The following is a 22370-nucleotide window of genomic DNA, read 5'->3' as shown; positions in this document are numbered from 1 at the left end:
CATTAGCACTGTTGGCTGACTGTCCCTGTTTTACACATCTGGAACATTAGCGTTATGACTACAGTTCTCGACATCTTTCTCACTTTCCACTGGTCTTCATTCCACAAGTGTATGCCTTCAGGCTTAGTACAAACTTGTAGGGAAAATCCATACACACTGCAATGCATGCCTGACAAATCATGTTCATTTTAACAAGACCTAATTAAAAAACGAACAAGCACGGTATCAGAACAAACGCAGCTCTTTAATAGCATTTCCATTAGCAGATCGTTTATTTGTGATATGCATAATGAGCAATATAGCTTTTCAGATGTACAAATGCCCTTTTTGTATCCCCCTGCCATTTCCCAGAATGGTATCCTCCCCCTTAAAGATTAATTGAAGCCGGGATAAAACAAAATGGTTCCCAGGGGGTGGCCCACTGTTTGTTATTCATGTGGGCCTGAAAACAGCAACAGTAAATCCTCTAAATTGTTGTTAAGCCGGGGATATTACCATATGTGTGCCATTTCCATAGACTGACAGCTCCCTCTGGATCAACTGGGGACTATTGATCTCGCAGCACTCCATTTCAAGTTAATTGTGCTTGAAATGAGGTCCACACTCGCAGGCATACCTTTGTTTGAAAGGTGGATATTCATTTTTTTATTTGGCAGCATGTTGACATCAAAGACACAGGATACATTTCATTTTTTTTTCTTAGTTTGCGTTTATCTTGCGTGGGCGTTAATTTTCAGAACCCGATCGCTGAAAAAAATGAGGCAACAAGATAAGGTGTCTGTCTGTTTTCGCAATCATGATTGGACAGCAACAAAGCTCCGCCTATGCCAAACACTTTAACCGACATTACATCTGTCAAAAAAAAACTACATAGATTTCGTGTGAAACAGAGAGTAAAACTACTTACTGTAAATGAGTCATACATACTTTGGAAAAGGACAGTGTGTATAAATTTCAAAGAAAAAGGGAATCCTCCTTATTGATAATATTATGTTTTCAAAGGTGAAAGCAGTCATATTTGCTGAATAATAGGCGTGGGCGGATCGATACAAATATCAATATTATTGATCCTCAGCAAGTACTCAAATCAGATCTACACTATTGTCCTGGTATCAAAACTTTGGTCCGCCACCAATTTCCTAAAAGCGCCAGTTCTCTACGAAGATAGTTCTGCCTTTCTGTCACTCACCCAGCACCCCTGTCCTCTCATTATGTTTATGTCTGAGTAGTGATTGACAGGCACACTTTTGGCACCTCACCCTACCTGGCCTACTGCTGCATCCTGCCTACCAGGCAGAGGCCAAATCCATGCCTGCACCCTACCAGAAGCTAAAAAATACAGAGGCAAAAAAATGTGCCAGGTAAGGGGCATTTGTATTTTACAGAAAAACAATACAATACCATGTGTAATTTGCAAACACATGAAAAAAACATCACCTTGCAGAGAGCGCTCTCTGCAACAAAAAATGTAAACATGTTACTGTTTCTGAAGAAAAACCTGTAAATCTGTTGAGACTATAGCAATAGAGCCAATGAGAAAAAATTGACACTTTATCTACATTATTGCTTGTAACTCCAGGTCACCTGTTTCATGGCTAATGGTAAGATATAGGGTGCTCAGCAGTGGCTTATGAGAATTGTTAGCCCAGCCAAAAGCAGTTGGCCAGACCAGCAGCACCGCTCTTGCTTTCTCACAGTTGCTTCTAGAACCTTTTGTGCTTTTCTAAATTACCTCAGAGTCCAATGTATTCCATTGAAAAAAAAAATCCATCAAATAAAGGGCCAGCGGTCGGTACGCTTCCCAGTTTGTTTAAGGAGGCAGCGCCCACCTGCACACAAAGACAGTACCTTCCACCTAACACAGAGTGCCCTCTATAATCTGTACCAGCTTTCTGCTGTCTAAAAGAACACGATGCACAACACAATTATATCAATGACAAAGACTAAATCAATTCAATTCAAAATCCGTGGAGGAGTGAACCGTTACCCAAAGCACGAATTAGCGAGAGGTTTCTGTACCCGCTGATGAACTAAATGTGTTCTGTAATATTCAAATATTACATTGTGATAACAGTATAGAGTAAACCATTCCGAATTTTGTTTAGGGATCATTGGACAGCTGACCTTTAATTCACAGTTGAGCAGCAATAAAGCCTTCCCACCAATTTAGCAGCACAAAAGCTATCCCAGCCAGTCGTTCATTGGCTCATTTGCAGTGATTATTGAAAGCCAAAGCCCTAAACACTAAAAGCTCCTTACAAGAATATTTGTTTTGTTTTCGTTTTTTGATGTGAGCCGTCTCTTTCTCTACTAGTTAAGCTTTAATTCCTCATCAGTGAAAAGGGTTTGCACCGAAAAAAAAAACAATGAACTGAAAGGTGAACTTTGCCGCGGGAAAAACTCTAAAAGTTTCACAGCTCGGCCGTTAATGTACAAACGTGCTAATCCCCGTCGCGACTAAGTGCAAATCGGATTAGGATACGTGACGTGTGTTTTTACAGGTGCTTTTGACAGTGCAATAGAAACAGTGTGAGAGAGAGCCTTCCGAGGAATGACGCAAAGTGCAAGATCATTAAGGCAAAAAAGAAAAGGCAAGGTAAGCTGTGTGTTGCCGTACAAATACTGCCACACTCACTGATTAAACCTTTCACTCTCAATTGCATGGTAATCCCGACCGGAACACCGCCGAGCAGACTATTTCGGGTGGCTAGGAGAAAGAAACAAATGGTACATTTATGAGAATTTTAAAGTTTAGCAGACACTCAAATTACTGAGAAAAGACATCAACATATTTTGATTTTGCAAGGAGAACACAGGATCCCAAACATCAGATAAAAAATTCTAACCTGTTCTATAAGCCCTTCTTTAAGCCCTTTCTTTTCATTAAATCTCCTAGGTTACAAAAGTAGATCCATTATAAAGGGTGTGTAAAATCAAAGAACAGCAACATGATGAACAGTGCATAATAGTCAAAACAACAAACGGTGCGCAATAATAGTCAAAATAACAAACTGGCATCCTATGCAATTTACTATGCAGGAGTCCAATAATAATAACAGAATAAACCGTTTACATGCAGGGAATAGTCCAACCGGGAAAATTATACAGATTTTTTCCTTTTTGACCAATTCAGATAAATTGCTTACATGACCAGTGACAGACAAACTACTCCATGTACAGGGCGTTTGCAAGCAATGCGACTGGCGGGGCCAAACACGAGCGAAGTCACTACGCAAATAGATATTTAACTTTTGACATTAAAGGGACATTATGTATTATTAAGCAGCTCTGGTGGCCAAAAAGAATTATAGTAGTCCAAATTTACAAAATCTCCCTTTAAAAACGATTTCATGCATGTCGCTAAACAAAATCAACAAAGTAGCATGCTTATTTCCTCCTCACTCCAAAAGTGTGCTTGATTGTTGCGACTCGTGTGTTTACAAATTTTGATTGTATGTTGCTTGCCAGATGAATGGACTTGCACTATATATGGATGGACACAACTGCATTTTTGGTGTGGAGACAGAAAATAAAATGTAGATGTCCTGGAAAAAAATCACTCTATACACATGAGGCTTGTTTAGCGAGTTTCGTCTAAGAGCACAGTTCTTTGTGGCACCAAACTAACAAAAAAATATCCCAACAATGCAAACAAACGACCCACCCCACTAACACTATCATTAAGTTCGCTGACAATACCACCTTGATCGGCCTCATCTCTGAAGGGGACGAGGCGGCATACAGGGATGAGGTTGAGTCACTTTCAACGTGGTGTTCGGAAAACCACCTCATATTGAACACCACAAAAACAAAAGAACTGATTCTGGATTTCAGAAGGAATGGCAGGAATCCAGCACCACTCATCATAAAAGGAGACTGTGTAGAGAGAGTCCACTCGTTCAAATTCCTGGGCGTGCACATCTCCGACGACCTCTCCTGGTCTGCAAACACCAGAGCGGTGGTAGGGAAGGCCCAGCAGCGACTGCACTTCCTGAGATTGCTCAGGAAAAATAACCTAAAACAGCAGCTGCAGGTGTCCTTCTACAAAGCCACAGTGGAGAGCATCCTAACATACTGCATCACGGTGTGGTATGCTGGGTGCACAGCAGCAGACAGGAAAAAGCTCCAGAGGATCATCAAAACAGCCCAGAGAATCGTCGGCTGCTCTCTGCCCAGTCTGGAGGACATTGCCTGCTCTCGCTACCTCAGCAGAGCAGAAGACATCATTAAGGACTTTTCTCACCCCGGCCACCATCTCTTCGACCTGCTGCCTTCCGGCAAGCGCTACAGGTCACACAAAGCAAAAACGAACAGACTCAGAGACAGTTTCTTCCCCACAGCCATTACCACCCTAAACAGACACCGCACAAAAAACTGAAAACTGTTGCAAAAAAACTACCTCACACGTATGTAAAATGGTACTCACGTACATGCTGTCTGCACTATGTTTGTTCACTGCTCAAACAGACACCGCCCAAAAAAAAAAAAAAAAGAAACCTGAAAACTCGTGCCAACACTACCTCATACGAATATAATGTTACTCATGTCTTGTTCTTGCACATGTCGACTGCACTACGTTTAATGCTCAATTGCACAATGTCTGACCATTTCCTGTTTCATGCTGACTATTTTTGCTCTATGATGACTTTGCACCAAATGCAATATTGCACAACCGTTACGATACCAACGTTATCACGACAACCCTGTATGTAACATCCCACATGCCGACATTTCTTGTGTAAATACCATGTAAATTATAACTATAGCCTTATCCCCCTTGTCTTATAACATTATCTTCTCTGTTCCTTTATCGTCTTGCTCATACCTCACTATGAATGTGTAAAACTGGAGTGTCATGCCCAATTTCGTTGTCACAATATGTTAGCCCATTTGTAACAATGACAATAAAGGTATATTCTATTCTATTCTATTCTATTCTAAACCATTCAAATCCGTGTACAGGCACGAGTAATTATAAAAGGAAATGACTAACTGTCAGGAATCCACTAGGGTGGTGCAAAAGCAAAGCGCAGAAACACTGATTAGTACAGCAAACGCGGTCAATTGTGGTCCAACTTGCAGGCGTCGTGCCGTTGTTCCCGTAAACCCAAACAGCTATGCGACCGTCTGAGAGTTCACCAGGCCATACTTGTGATCCAGAAAGGCTGGCAAGGGTTTTTTATACTGGAAGATTAAAAGCCTAAAACAAGAGAGTTTGGGGCGTAACATGGAAGACAGTGAACTAGCACAGAACCAATGAGACATAGTGTTTAAATAGTTACCAGGGAGGTTCGTGATAAGAGGAAAATCAAGACAAGTGACCACAGCTGTGAGTAGGAGAACTGAACCTGAAGGTGAGTGACCAAATAAGGTAAGGTGAAGATAGATAGGAGAGAAAGAGAAGTGCAAGAGAGTGATTATTAGTGCATGTTTACATGGCCTTATATAACTGGAATACCGGCAATTGTCTATTTTCTAACTTGCATGCAAATGTACCCACAGAGAGGAAAAATCCACAGAGACTAGCTTCCAAATGATTGTCAGTCCCAATCTGAGGAACACCGCCTAATGTTTCCATCCTTGGGCCCTCTGAGGAAAAAGCACTTTGCGGGCTGGGCAAGGATGCAAATCTTTTTCAGCAATCATCCCCATATCAATCTAATGTATGTGTCCACGGGATCACATCACTACAAATAAAAGGTGTGTAATGGGGGACTTTAGAGGGGCCCAGTTTATAGAGGCAGGATTTAATTTGCATGGCAGATTAGCCCTCCTGTCCCACTGGTGAGGCCACAACCTCAGGGGGCAAAATCGCCTTTTTTTCTCCTTGCTTCTGTCTCCTTTATTCTTTTATTAATAGGATCTAGTCCCTTCAAATCCATTTAGTCAGTTGAGCAAGCTTTAGTGTAATCTGATTTCAAATTCAGCATGAAAACACTCAGGCAGTTGACCCTGCAGCATGGTGGTTTTTTTTTGTCTTATGTGAGTGTTGGACACACAGTAGTACCAAAAGATTACCGTAATTTCCGTATTATAAACCGCACCCAAAAAAGATCCTAAATTGGCCAGAAATTTGAAAGTGTGCCTTAAATACCACAGAATACAGTGGATAAGATAAGAAATGCATGCACCATTTTTCTTTTTTTAAAAGGAAACGCATGCAGTATTTATGGGGGTGCACTACGACGTATACAGTATATTTGTACATACATATTGATTGTATGCCACGGGAATTGAACTTAGGTGGTGGCAGTGCATACGCCGACACGCTACCACGAGACCAGCCATGTCAACAATACAGCCTGGCGAAGTATGTATTCCGTCCGCCATCATTTTCTGAGGATGTCTAAAAAGAAGCAGGTCTCTTGGTCATTCCTTTCAAAGTGTATGAGTGTTGAATAAAAGTAAACCAAGTACCGGGAGTTTGATTTGGTATCGTCTTATCTTACGGTCCATGCAATGCTAAACGTTTATTCTCTTTTTCTTTGCTTATTTATTTCAAACCAGTATGAGAATTAAGGCAAACAATGTGCTTTTTGTAGCTCCCACTTGAGTTTGTATAGCGTGATGATAAGTTGGTTCAGGTGTAAAACTGCATTCACTTGACTCTTAAAATAAACCATTTAACAAAATGACGAACATTTATTTCCATTGTTTGTGAATAAATATGTTATGCTCAGAAAAGATCCCTTCTCATCCATGATTATAATATATAGAACTATATAAAACTACAGTAAACTAAAAATTTGGAATTGATATTATTTTACTAATACAAACTGCCTGAAAACAAAAAAGTCTGGGTCTGGCCCTAAATGTAAACTGAGTTTGACACCTATGCACTAGACCATAAGTGGTGCACATCACATATGAAAAGGCATTTGATCTTTTATTTTTACTCACAATTCTAGAAACACTGATTTGCTCAGTGAATTGTGTTATACATTTTGATAGGTTAAACCATCGCTCCACTTCTTCACCTGTGTGTCAATAGCGTTGTGAAAGAAAGAAACAGAAAACACAGAGTCTTGAAAGAAACGAATATACAGGCTCTTTTACGTACATATAAATATAGAACCACGTCGTTATTAATGCACAGGGGAAGAAGTACACGTTGTAACCTATGTCAATGCAGAACGAAATGCACTATGCAAATCAGTGTTCCTGGCACTGTGAGTAAAAATAGTGTGATAATGAGATAAGCTCTGTTGCAGGCATGTCAATTTTAGTATTGCTCTGGCCCGGATCCACACTTTCAGTTTTCAGGCAGGCGGGATCAGTGAACAAAGTTTTTCAGTCTTATGCTTTAAGATACAGCCACTTTAGTAGCCTGCTCTAGATATTATAAACATGGATGACAAAGCACTTATTCACAAGCAATGGGAAATAGATGAATTTCATGTTTGGCATTGAATGCGTTAACAGGTCTATTTTAGCAGTTGAATAAATGCAGCTTGACTCCTGTATATCATGCTATCCTTGCCTTAATTTTCGTATTGACACGAAACTAGTAAAAATGAATATAATATGAAAGATTGAGCAGTACATGGGCAACAAGATTAGACGACTTCAGATGAAACTGGGCTGTCCCTACTAAAGCTGAGAGTCTATTTTTTTGCTGCCTTTTAGCGACCGGTGGGAGCATTTGGTCTGGATTTATTTTAGAAATCATAGATTTTGATAGAAATGACACAAAAACTCACTTCCTTTTTTTGACGTACTCAAAAATCTATGGCGAGCTGGATTATTTCATATGTTTGATGTGTCTGGAGGAAAGCCTTTTTATATATCATCTGACCACTGGTTGTCTATAGGGTCTGTGTCGTAGCCCACACTGTCAGAACCCAGTTTTCGAGTCCTGTGGTGAACAATGTTTTGCAATTTTTACAATTATTTTATGACTTATTTAATTTTAAAAGTAAGCGTAAATACATGTATGAAGAGCCCACCAGTAATACACAAATAGACACGGCTTACTGTAGTCTTAACTTTATGCCACTTATAGTCCGTTGCTCCTTTTGTATGGGAAATATATCCCAAAAGATTATTCTGGGGGTGTGTGCCTTATAGTAAGGAAAATAAACTGCTCCTCAAAAGTGTTTTGTTTTGTTTTCCCGCTGCTACCTACTTGACACCTCATGGTCGGCGAAATGCTCCTTATGCACATGTACAAAAGGGCAAATAATCCCTGAGTGCTGTGTACAAAATAAACACATGATAAATCTCTGAGTCGGGCAAGATCTAAATCCCACTGGAAAAGTGAGATTGAAAGAGGTGGAAAGCAGAGCTAAGGGCTCTTTCTTTCTTTTTTTTTTCTTTTTTTTTTTTGTCTTTGCCCTCTGTGCACCGGTCTGACTGGGGCCATGTTCCGCCTCAATGACCAAGCGAGCCTCAGTATTACACAGGCAGACAAATACATACACTCACAGCTGTGGTTACCATCTATTAGAAGAGTGAGACAGGTACTTTTTTATTTATTTATTTATTTATTCTTGTAGAATCACACATTCGTAAATACATTTACAGGCCCTGAAATCCCTGCAGCACATAACTGAGTGATGTGAAGTCACTTGACAGCTTGAAAACTTGGATAGAAGAGACAGAGTTGCTATAATTGGCTGGAGAGCATTATATTTGGTCTTCAAACCGAATATCATTACGCATATTTTATTCATCAATCCAGAAAATCATATTGTGGCTATCCTTGCCATTTCGTCAGGACCAATCGGCACATGTAGGGTCTTCATGGGTCTAAAGATTTTAATATTATGATCAATTTTACTGTCACTAAAAAATCATTGCTTGAATTTTAAGAATCTGAAATGATTGTGGGGAATACATTTTTAAATTCAGAGATCGAACAAAACGTTTTTTCTCTTCATTTTTTCCTTCTAACAGATCTTAAGGGACTGTTTGTAATATTTAGTGCCTCATAAGGGTACAAAAAACTTTCTCTCAGTAAAAAAAAACGTATAAATATTTATATATATATATATATATATATATATATATAAATATATATATATATATATATATATATATATATATATATATATATATATATATATATATATATATATATATATATATATCCCCGCAACCCTACTGTGGATAAGCGGTGCAGCTAATGACTATATATATATATATATATATATATATATATATATATATATATATATATATATGTATGTATATATATATACAGTGGAACCTCGGTTTTCGAACGCCTCTCAGTTCGAACAAATTGGTTCTCGACCCAAAACTTTGAGAAATTCTTGCTTTGCTTTTCGTTCAAAAAATCGGAGTTCGAACGCCGGTACGCTAGGGGCGACGCTGAGCGGCGTACGAATGTAGATTGCCCCCACCCCTCGTGAAGAACTGTTGTCACGGCAACGCGCACTCCTTTTCTGTTTTCGTTTTTCAACAGCGGTGAAGGGAGTGTTTTAACCCCTAATTATGCCTCGGAAGAAGGTTGGTGCAAGCAGCAAAGTTGCTACAGGTGAAAAAAGAGTAGTAGTGTGTACAACTATTGCATTTAAGAAAGAAATAATAGCAAAATATGAAGAAGGTGTGCGAGTTTCCCTTCTTTCAGGAATACAGCATGGCTTCTTCTGACCGGTAAGAAATCCTATTCATAATTCTTTTCTTTATCCTTTAACCGCTCACCACTTGTTGTGGAGACCCGGGTGCTAAATGACGTGTAAACGACCGGATTTTTTTATTTTTACACGTTAATGTTAGCGTAATCTTTCGTACGGAAGATTACGCTAACGCGAACGTACGATTAGCCTGGGTTAGCTTTACGTTAAATATTCAAGATATACATTCAGGGTGTTGGAACGGATTAAAACAATTTTGCATTACTTTTAATGGGAAAAAACGGCTTTGGTGATCGTACAAATCGGTTTACGTACAAAGAAATGGAACGGATTTTGGTCGAGAACCGAGGTTCCACTGTATATATGTATATATGTATATATATATATATATATATATATATATATATATATATATATATATATATATATATATATATATATATATATATATATGGCCGTGAGCCGTAGTTTCCTCACTCCTGTGATAGCAGGATAACTCAACTTCCATCCCCAATCCGATCCAAACCTTATTAGCATAGAAAGAAACATCGATGGCAACAATGTTTTGAAAGCAGTTTATGCATTTACCACTCAGGGGAGAGAAAGGGTGGGGGGGGCGTTGAGCACCATGCATCCCTGCATCTCAAACACACCTACACACAAGCATGTTCCCCAGTGTGAAGCTATGAGAAAACAACATAACACCGCTGATCAGAGCTGCTCAGCCCGCCTGCTATGCACTCTTGGGGGGGAGCTGACATAAACAGTGATGTTTAATATGCAGGGAGTCGTGATTTTGTCCATCCCTGATTCGTTAAAACTGCATCATTATCAGAAGTAAATCATATTTGCTCTCACCTATAGCGTCATACTCTCATACAAGCACAACTATCTCCCATACAGAAACAGTCATACCCATGCACAAATACTACTATACTCGACCATACATACTACTATACTCTATCACACGTACTATTATATTTTCATACACACTGCTATACTCGCTCTCACACACACACTCTATACTATCTCTTACACACTGCTATACTTTGTCACGAACACACACTATACTCTCTCACTCATACTCCTATACTCTCATACACACACTTCTAATTTTCACACACACATACACACACACGCTCTACTATACTCTAGCACGCATACTAGTCTACTTTATACATACTATTATACTCTCATATACACACTATTATACTCTCTCACTCATAACAATATACTCTAATACACATATTTCTAACATTCACGCACATACTACTATACTCCTTCAACAAAACTTCTGCACAACCCCCCTCACACACACACACACTACTATACTCTCTCACACTTACTACTATACTCTCATACCCTCACTACTAACTTTCACACGCATTATACTATACTATCACACATATACAGTATTACTATACTCCCGCATGCACACTACTAATGTCTCTCACATACACTGTTGCACCTTCTTACACACACTACCATACTACCACACACAGTACTGTAGACACTCTCACACACTATCATACCCTCTCGCACACGCAAGTTTTCACACACAACATATTTGCTCTAACTATGGGGGTTTGTCACACTTAGCGTAATGATCACCTCACATCTCAATGTTGTTTTGTTTTGGGTACTTTTGGTAACCATGGTGATGCACACTGATCTGTTTGTGTATGTTGTACAGTTCATCATCAAACTGGAGATGCTCCCAGTATATTAGTATGTGTGAGTGAGTATAGTATATTTAGAGAGAGTATACTAGTATGTGTGTGACAGCATAATAGTGTGTGTATGAGAGTATGGTAACATATTTAAGAATATGGTAGTGTGCGTATGAGATTATAGCAATATGTGTAAGAGAGAGTATAGTAGTGTGTGCGTGAGAGTATAGTAATATGTGTAAGAAAGTCCAGTAGTGTGTATCAGAGAGAATAGTTATGTTTGTGCATGGGTATGATTGTGTCTGTATGAAAGTATAATTTCGCACGTGCAAGAGTTTGACGTTATGTGTAATAGCAAGTATGATTTACTTCACAATAGCCTCTTATAGCTCTTGGTGCGGCAGCTGATGCTTCCTTTCACAGATTTTGACACAAGCTCGACCAAACATTAGGGGTTGTTTACATTGTAGGGACATCATAAAATGTGGATAATAAAAGACATCACCTCCTAATAACACCGGGCTGCAAAAAGGTAGGGATCGGCGGGTACCAATACCTTGTATGTGTATCAGTGTCATTACCTACCTTTTTTAAGGTATCGGTACACAAGATGATAGCTGATACTTGCTCGGCTGTCTTCTGGTGGCCATTTACCAATCACAAATCTGAAATTAAGGAATAGTAAATTGAAATTGATACTAATCATACAGGGCTTGTGACCTTTTTTGTCTCCATTGAAATATTTGGGTAAATTAAGAAAATACCGTATTTTCCGCACTATAAGGCGCACCTAAGAGTCTTATTTTTTTTCAAAAGCTGACCATGCGCCTTATAATACAGTGCGCCTTATATATGGCTCAATATTAAATTCTCAAGGTCTCGCAACTTACGCAACAGCTGCCGACTTGATTTTCCCCAGAACGTGGAGTAGTCCGCGGTGTATGCTGGGATTTATATACCGGCGTTACATTGGCTAACCAATGTGTCAATCATTATTTGAATCGATCGCTATTGGCTAAAGTTATTCGGAGCCTCGGATTGGCTAGAGGGCCAAAACAAACCCTGCAATTGGCCGAAAAAGATGTGTCAATCATCCGTTAAATCGATCGCTATTGGCTGAAGTTATTCGGAGCCTCGGATACGCTAGAGGGCCAAAACAAACCTTGCAATTGGCCGAAAAAGATGTATCAACCATCCGTTACATCGATCGCTATTGGCTGAAGTTATTCGGAGCCTCGGATACGCTAGAGGGCCAAAACAAACCCTGCAATTGGCCGAAAAAGATGACTGAATAGCAAGCTTGCTAAAGTACGCCATAAAGAAACATGTTTCATTAGTCTGTATTTGTAAACATTTTACTCTCCTGGATTTACTACACTCACGGTTGTAAGAAGACCATGATTGCGTATCATTATTGAACGTGAGAACTTAGGTGAGTTATGCGGCTTTATATTTTCCCGGTATCTTGTTTTAGAACGATCTTGATGTTGCTGTGATGAGTTGAGTGAATTAAACTCAATTCCAAGTGTTTATTGTCATATGCACAGTAAAGTTGCGAGCGAAAAAGAAAATAGAAAGTAAGGAATGGTTGGCATTTCTTGAATTCCAAGACTTTAACCTTCCGAATGATATTTGAAATGACGCATTTAAGTGACATCGTACGGACACCGCATCCGCACGTGCCTACGACACGTATTTGCTTCTTTGCAAGCTTTGGGAATGTTAAGGGGGTAATCAGTTTGACTGAATCATCTGACTGTTTTGTCGACGTTCCCATTGTAGCGCCTTATAATCCGGTGCGCCTTATCTATGGAAGATATAGGACCAAAAACTATTTTTTGGGGGTGCGCCCTATAACCCGGTGCGCCCTATAGTGCGGAAAATACGGTAATTAAAATCAGCAAAATTATGAGCAAGATTTTTACTTTCTTGATTGTTTTTTAAATTCCTGTACTTGATCCCTTTATTCTGTTTTTGATATTGGATGCCATTTTGCTATATTGACTGTTATATCTCAATTTTGTCATTTTTTTACTATTATGCGTCGTTTTTATGATGTTTCTATTCTTGATTTGCAGATGTTTCAAAGTGGAACTGTTTTTTCTAACCAAAGGGATATGATAAAAAAGAAAAGGTGTTAGGGAATGACTTTTACAACAGATGTGGCAATGGAATCTTGTTCAGTCTCACCTTGCAAATTCAAAAAGAATTTATGTCTTCTCTCTTTGTATTGCATGTTTATTTAACTATAAACTTATCAGAAGAGCAATCTTGAAAAACTTCATTTAACCAAAAATATTTTTAATATATGTTTCTTTACTACCTCATGAGCATATAATTAGTATATAAAAACAAAAATCTACTGATATGCTGCTTCCTACTAATATGGATAGATGTTACAGGTACTCTGGTAGAAAGCAATTATACTGAACAATGGCATGCTTTTGTGCAAAGATGTGGGGGCAGCAATTGTAAGGGCTCTTAGAACTCAGTGGGGCATTGTTAATGTATACTTAGTAAAGAAAATATTCTACTTTCAACTTTGTAAGGACACCTCAAATGCGCAACCCATCTTTACCTAAGCATTTAAAACAAAGAAAACTTTTATTTTTTGCATATGTTGTGTGTTTTTTCATTTTTATCATTGTGATTCAGAGTACATTGTAATTGGGCATACATGCATAGAAGGAATGAACGTGGCTGCGGTGTTGTTAGTTTTGTAAAACACAGCTCAGGAAGGCAGGCAATTAGAGGCTCATCCCTGACATCACTTGACTGTATTCTCTTAACCTTTACACAATGAGTCAAGTCAAAGGATTTGTCACCTTCGCAGCGGGAATTTTACGAGTTCACTCATGGTAGCAGAAAGGAAGAAAACTTGCTCCTGTGAGGATTTGGGAACTTATATAACTCCCAATTATGAAAACGTCTTTTCCCCGCTTTTCTTTGCGGCCATCCCAACTGTTTGCAAGACTTACAAAATATCCGCAGTGCCACTGAAGAGTGTATAATGCCTGTGTGCCCACATGACTGCTGAAAAACACTCCTGCTCTTTCTGCCCCGCTGAGTCCTGCTGCATAATGGGGCTCTTGAAGGCTCACAAGATGGCCAGCCTAACAAAGCCTTGGTGGCTGTTTGCAAGCCGGAAACGCTCAAAAAATCAGTTTGTGAAGGGCGTCTATGGGATGCTGTGGGGGCAACATGACAGAGTAAGGTTTGGATGTTTTGACAGGAGGGTGTGAGTACATACACTGCGTTTGTCAATAATGAAGGTCCAGAGAGTCAATCCGACGAACCCGGGTCCACAAATTGGTTCGGATTGCATTTTAATAGTCAAGAATCTAGGATATTTTTCCAACAAAATCTTATCACATAAAGCAGTGGTGTCCAAACTACTGCCCGCTGGCCGAATACAGCTCGCCTCCTCATATGGTACGGCCCTGAACAATACCAGGTAGCATTTCGACGTGACATTTTTTTTACCTAGAAGTTGTTTAAAAGTCTGGGTGTTCTTTCGCCTTTGGTTGTAATGTAATTCGCTCGCGGGTCGCACTGAACTTTAACCACTGGACTACCAAAATAAAAATTGTCACTTGTAACATGTGAAACACACAATGAAAATACCAAATAGTGTGATAATGAGATAAGCTCTACTACTGCCTTTTCGTAATATATACCACTGGCAGCCCAGTACTCTGAAATCTAAGCTGAACTTGGACCTCTAAAGGCTGTGCACAGCAAAACAGAAAGTTTATATTTAATTTACTTTTTTTTCTGTGAATAACCCACTGCTTGTTATTTGGTTGTAATTTTTTTTTTTCATAAAAAGTATTATGTATTTTATGACTTCTGTTGTGTAAAAATCTAGAGAGGGTTATTTGGATATGATGAAATTGAAACGAAATGATCTGCATTTATATAGTGCTTTTCAAGTCAATGACTTCCCAAAGCGCTTTACAGTGTGCTTCACATTTCCCAATAGCAGCCTTGTATTGCAGCCATGTAAGACGCTAACCTGCTTATTGGGGGTATTAGGTGTTCAGTGTCTTACCCAAGGACACTTCGACATGTAACATGGACAAGCCGGGATTCGAACTGGGATCCTTTGATCCCAAGACGAGCGCTCTACCTCCTGAGCTACTGCCGCTCCGAACATGATTCATGATTCATTTATTTAATAGCATTATTATTTGTTTTCTACTTTTGTTCTGTGAAGAATCTAGAGAGAGATATTTGGTTATTATTAACTGCATTATTAGTATTATCTATTTTCTGACTTTTGTTCTGTGAACAATCTAGAAATGCAATTTGATTGTGGCTTTCTGAAACAATATTTTTTGACATTTAAGCACTCCTGCAATTATAACACTTTTTCTATTACAAACTGACCCTGGCACCTCATCAAATATGGAAAAGTTATGTGGCCCTTGCAGGAAAAAGTTTGAGGACCCCGGAATTCAAATGTACAGTGCTATCATTCAGAATTTCATTCCGTGGTCACAAATCACTTTCCATTTATGCCCCAGAGAAGTGAACCTGTTTACCTGATGGGTGGTCTAAACTCAAGCCCCTGACATCTAAGTGTAGAGTAGCCGCTAATCCGATTTCAGGAAACAGTCAAACTCATAGATCCCACCACAGCACACAAGCGCAACCCCCGCTGTGACTTCCAGTTGTGTTTGTTCTTGGGGATAAAAAGTAGAGGAAAATGACTGTGGTATTTTAGATGCGAACATTTTTTGAATTAGTAAGCACTATCTTAGCTCACTAACCCATACAATAAATTTATTCACTGCTAATATTTATCTTAATTTCTCCTTCAGATATTGAGGGAAGGTGACATGAAACTGCCTTTGATTGTAAACTTATGGAGATATTTCTATTTCAAAAGTATGTGTCTCACATGTCAAACCGGACCATATCATAGGATTAATTTAGTTACATTAAAATTACTTACAGTTTACATTATTAGTGTAAATTTAATATAATACATTAGCCAAAAGAGATGTAAACAGGATCCAGCTTCTACCCATGACTCGGGATGTTTTATTTTGTTGTTGTTGCGTTGTATAGTTTTTTAAAGGGACATTGTGTATTAGTCGAATACGAGATGCCAATGTATTGTGTAGCAACTGAAAACGAGCAAGCTTAATTCAGTTTCAATGTTTGCTACAACCTTCATTTTATTGATCCAATTAGATTCACAGACAATCAGGACTTCTAACACCAAAACACACATCGTAGTAAGAATAAATTAAGAATGCTCGATACCATTTTATCGGACCAATACTGATACTCAAATCTTGAGTAATCATTCATACTGAAGCCACATTCCAATATCATTACTACATAAAATGTCCTTCTCTCTGCAAAAAAATTACATTTTAATTCTAAAAACATACCTGTAAATCCAAATAGATTTCCTTCATGTTGCATTTATGGTTAATTTACCATAACTTCAGGATCCTGATTGCCAGATGACCGCTAGATGGAAGCCAATTTTCTGTATTACTCTCATTTATTTCTGCTTTTCAATGGTGTTGCATTCAAACATGACATCAAGGAAGGATAAAATCACCTGAAATTAAATTAAAGACATGACAGGTTAAATCAAATCCTTGGCTTATTTACTTCAATGCACACTCATAGGATTTTAGAATTATTCAAAATTTGTTGACATTTCAGATAGTAAAGCCACATAATATAAAGCTTTAACTTTAAATGAAACTTTAGAAGGTTCATAAAATGGGCAAAGACAATACCATTTGAGTATTCTCCAATTCGGGGGACCCTAATCCATGGGTATGTGCTATGATAACAAGTTGATTCTTCAAGTCCAGCAGTCCACAGTCAAGAACAAAGGAATAATCAAATTAATCCTGCGACCTTGATGTAGAGCTGTATGATGAATCAGATCGTTGTTGGATTCAAATATTTCCAATCGTCCAAGGAATCGAGGAATTTTCCCCCGTCCCCAAAAAAACGTTCTATGTTTATTCTATCAGTAATTTCAACAAATAATTATTACTTACATCATCATAACAATCATTTGTTAGTCCTTCTAGAAATTATCACGTTGCTTGAATCACAATATACATTCTACATTTTCTTTGTGAGTGGAGTCCTTTCTCGTGAGACTTTAGTCGAAGTTAACATTAGTATCAGGCTGATATCAACCCTTCACCGCCATCTTCTATAAGTACTTTCCAATCCCTTGTAGAAATTAATAGCAGCTGACCGGAGGAATGAATATTTCTTATTTTTTGACATTTTAACTGCTGCAGTTCAGTTAGGCATACATTTACTTGTTATTCCTTATTTTTACGGTTGCTGATGGATTGGACCCACACAATAATGGGCGATGATGTCACAGTGACTGGTTGGCAGCAAAGGTCCGCCACACAGTTCGTAGCTGGTGTACCGGATTATACATTTCCCTTGGCTGTGTTCATCCGTGACAAAGTGAGTGGTGACACACACAAATTAATCATTACTCAGGCGACCGGAACGCATGCTTTGATTGATTTGTAGTAGCGTCATTTTGCAGTTTTAAAGGGGAAGAGTATTATTTTGGAACATGTTACCTTACCAACATCCCCCCCAGAAAAAAAATCATTTAAGCACATATAATTAATGTTGGGATTAAAGTATTACAAAACATAATCAAACTTATAATAATCAAACTTAGTAACTCAACTGTTGTTACTACATGGTACATTACTGTGCTATAGTATTATGATACTCATTAAATGCAGATCATAACGTACCATGTCCTCTGATTGCTGAACACTCCTGCATCCCTAATATATTGTCACATACAATCCTTGATTCCACCAGCTCACAATGTTTATATTTACCTACAAAGTACAACTAAATGCAGTTATGCTGGCACTATCTCAACCACAGGGTATGATGTTGCTAAATGTATTTACATGGTGAAATTATCCCCATTGTATATACTCACACCTTTTGCTGAAATTGAAACTATAAAATAAAATACTGAAATCAGAGGTTTACCTTACATGCGCATGCTTGGCTGTGTGTCAGCAGTAGGGTAGGGAATGGCAGTACAGGGGAAAGGGCGTGGCTTATAAAGGAATTTCAAATCAACAGGAAATCAATGAGGCAACCAAAGGGGCAAAATTTACTTTAAGCGTGTGCCGAATTTGGTATTTTTATCTGTAAAATGTTTCTTTTTTTGCAATACACCATGCCTGGATAAAAAAAAACATCTTGGAAAGTGAGAGGGAGATCTTCAAGTTGTTTCTAGCCAAGAGACAAAATGGATCTGGAGTGTCTTGGCTAAGTGTTTGTTTGCAAGCTCTCAAGATTGCACAAGCCAAGAAATCTAAAGGGTTCACTACGTCCACAGGTTAGTGTACACATTTTCTTTTATTCATTTTATTATGTTGCTTTTTTAAAGCAGTTTTAGATGGTTGGCTTCTGTAAGGATATACAGTAATTTGTAACTAGACAGTTACTTTCTGAGCAGTGTGCTACTTTTTGGTGTCAGTAATCTGTGGATAACTGAATTACTCATTAAATGAAGTAACTACAACTAATTCCTATTTTTCAGTAACAAGTATACTACCCATGATATATTACAAACTGATAGTTTTGGTAAAGTTGTGTTGCAATGACAGGACTAATTTGTATCAAGTCGTTTAATCATCTTCATCGAGCCATTCCTCCTAGTCGCCAGAGGGTTTTTTTTTGCCTTGAATTCACTCGGCCCTCTCTAGGATGTTACAGAACCTAAACATAAAGCAGTGTTTCATGGTCCTGCAGCTTATCTGGCCTCTTAAAAGTATGTGAGACATGCCAGGAAACAAAGGAGCGTCTCTGTACGCCCACCATCAGGGCGAACATATCCCTTTCACAGGCCACACATCGAACTATGGTTTACACCTGGACAGAGACTTGCTTTTGGTCAAAAATACCTATAGACTTGTAGAGGGTGTCCCAAAAATGTATCCATACGTTGACAGTAAAAAGCCAATACACTTTTCTTTCTTATCGAGATTTGATTTTGGCGTAAGAATGGTGGGTACTATGCTTACGTTCGTCCCAATAAAATTGTTTTGAAAAATTCTGCAAATGTAAGAATAAAGCTTGGGTGCCAAGTGTTCTACACAAAGATTCCCTAGCACGTCTTTGCATGTCAGCTTTCCAGAGTGTTTTCAGATTTATTCGGGTTTTTTTATGCACAAGCTTGACATTATCCGCCGAATCTGAAATTAACAAAGTATAATGACCAAATAAAGTCAAACATGTTTGATGACACTCTGTATAAAAACTATAAATCTGAAAATCAAATAGTAAGTAACTAGGCCACAAAATGTCAAATCTAAAACTGCTTTTATCAACACTCCAATGTTTTTTACTTTGTGGCATTTTTAAGAACTTTGGATAATTGACTCAATGGTTAAGTGTGTTTCCGAAGAATGGCCCTAACTATCTGTTGTTAAAAGAAATTTGTGGATTATTTATCTCCTCACAGTAGTGAAAGTCACCATATTGTTTTACGTATCTATTAGTCGAAGGGGTTAGAACTGCTAAGTTTAAGTACATTTGTGTAGAATGCCTTGTTGTTGTGTCAAAGGTGGATGCAGTGAAGATACAAAAAAGGGCAAGCAGCCAAAAAGGAGCTATCCGAAAAAATACACACGGAGAGTCGGCAACAGAGATGGCAGAACAATACAAGGCTGGCCGACCAAAAAACACACAGTTGAGCAGCCAGAATAACCAGGAACCAACAACGAAAAGCGGCAACGGCTATGACAACAAACACAAAGTCGGGCTGGAATAAACCAAGATGCACGGCAAAACCATAGGTAACGTCAGGCTTGATGATGAAAAAAAAACCCGCAGTGAGCAGCCAGGCTAACCTGGAACCGTCAACAAAAAGTGGCAACAGCTACGCCGGCCAAAAAGGATACGTGGGCAGCCAACGAGCACCAACCGGGATCATAAAAACAGGAAAGCCCTCTGCAGTTCCAACGCTAACAAGGAGCTGCACGGACAAAATTATACAAACAATGATACACGTGAAAAAGCCACAGTCGCCTTCCTCCAAGCACTACACTCTCTGTCTGTTCCGGCGCCCGGCTCACTTGTTCTGGTAACGGGATTTGCCATTTCGAAAGTGTTGTTTTCCTTCAATTACCTCAAAGCTCTACTGCAAACAAGCCAGATGACTCAACTTTGTGACTAAATCTCTCTTTTGCAGAATTTGGTGATAATTGTGGTGAGGAACACTACAGGTTCTGTGCCCAGTGGGGAAAAAAAAGCTGGGAATACCTTTACTTACTAGTAAATTAACATGGTGTGGTCAATTATTACATAGATTCTGAGTAGGTGCAATTGTGTTTGTTCATCAAACTATTCAATTGGAATGTGGCCTCATCATTTTACACAATCTTTGTAGATAATGTGCATCTTTGTTACATCGTTACAAGTACCACTCGTAATTCTGTACTCTTCAGTCTGGATCATCGTTATTCAGCCCATGGACTAATCGTGGAATGTAACTTGACAACGTTTTATAATGCGATGGATGGATGATTTTAAAATGCCTGCCAAATGCCTGCTGCAAAAACTTTCTTAGACTTCGTTAAAACGTTTCCAGTATTCTTTCTTCTTTCCTGAGGGTTGTCGATATACGTGGTCTTCGGCAATACTAATGGACGCCCTGAACAATTCCATCAGCTTCAAGCTTATCCCTAATTCGAGTGATGATAGTTTGTGTTGGTTATTCTTTGTTTATATAACCTCCTAAATGGTTTTTGCACCTGTAATGCCTTTTCATATTTCCAGTAGAATTTTTTAAAAAATCCTTCGTTCAAAGTCAAGCCTGGCTGCCATCATTTGGTTCAATGAGTTTATTCAATAGACAAAGAATAAACAATTGAGGTATTAGCTGCAAAAAAAGTTGATATTTTTGGGGGATATCCTGTTTATAAACTACTTGTATAACCCTGTATATAAATCTGAAAACCAAAATGTAATTAAGTAGGCCACAAGAAATCCAATTTAAAACGTTACGGGAGTGTTTAAAGCCACTTCTATCAACAACCCAATGTTGATTACTTCTGTGGCATTTTTAAGACCTTTGAATAATACATTTAAGGTTCAAGTGCGTATCTAAGGAATAGCCATTAGTATCTTCTGTTAAATTAGGTTTGGAACTGAAGATAAAAACGGGGTAATTACAATCATTATAAATGCTAGAGCTGGATAACTCATGGTATTTTGCCCAGTGATTGGAATGAAATTATTGGATTGCATTGTATGTACTCAATATGATTTGACATTTTATATTTTTGTGCATCCCTATTGTATGTGTGTGTGTGTGTGTGTGTTTGCTTGATTAGATATCCAATTGTGAATTGATTCTAGTTACTAAGCCAGCATTTAAAAGCACTGAGCTTGGTGGGTATTTTTTTTCTCTATTTGCAAATGAGAAGTCTCCTCCATTACTGACCCATTTACAGCTCTGCAGTCAGAACAGCGCAGTTTGGAGAAAGCATGGCCTCAGCTGGCCAAATGGGAGCGGTGCAAGCCAAATCGCCCTTTTCAATAACATGGCGTAAACTAGGGGTCTTAGACTCAATTTACGTAGGGCTAAAAAAAATTTGTGGTGTTCCAAAATTTTCTCTGTGCAAACAAGACATTGTCGGGGAGCCCCCGTACTCAACAAAAAAATATTGCATTCCCCATGTTTCCTGGAGCCTATTCCAGCTATCTTTGGGCAGAGGGCAGGTGACACCCTGTGACTGGCTGGCAACCAGGTCAGGGTGTCCCCTGCCCACTGCCCGAAGATGGCTGGGCTCCAGCACCCCTGCAACCCCAATGAGGAAAAACGGTACAGATAATGCATGGATGAATGGATATACAGTGTATATATATATATATACATATGATATAATAATAATAATAATAATAATAATTTCCTTGTATTGTCATTCTGTGTAACAATGTACACAGAACGAAATGTCGATTGCACCTGACCCGTTGTAGCGAGCCGATGCAGCCGCAGCCAACAGAGGGCGCCGCCGACCACTTTTTAAGTCTTAGGAATGACTCGGCCGGGGCGCGAACCACC

At 38.8% G+C, this 22370-nt stretch overlaps 1 long non-coding RNA gene across 1 annotated transcript; it reads left to right on the top strand.

Annotated features, from left to right (window-relative positions):
* Positions 1 to 17624: 17624 nt before the first annotated feature.
* On the top strand, positions 17625 to 20839 carry LOC148353605 (uncharacterized). The gene is made up of 3 exons (XR_015852515.1): positions 17625 to 17728; positions 18508 to 18638; positions 19869 to 20839. It is a non-coding gene; the product is annotated as an uncharacterized LOC148353605 (long non-coding RNA).
* The last annotated feature ends 1531 nt before the right edge of the window (positions 20840 to 22370 follow it).

This window comes from Urocampus carinirostris, chromosome 13 (assembly GCF_059441175.1).
Source record: "Urocampus carinirostris isolate Australia breed hairy pipefish chromosome 13, RoL_Ucar_1.0, whole genome shotgun sequence".
NCBI lineage: Eukaryota > Metazoa > Chordata > Actinopteri > Syngnathiformes > Syngnathidae > Urocampus > Urocampus carinirostris.
Note: the sequence above shows the minus strand (reverse complement) of the source record. Positions and strands in the feature narration are given on the sequence as shown.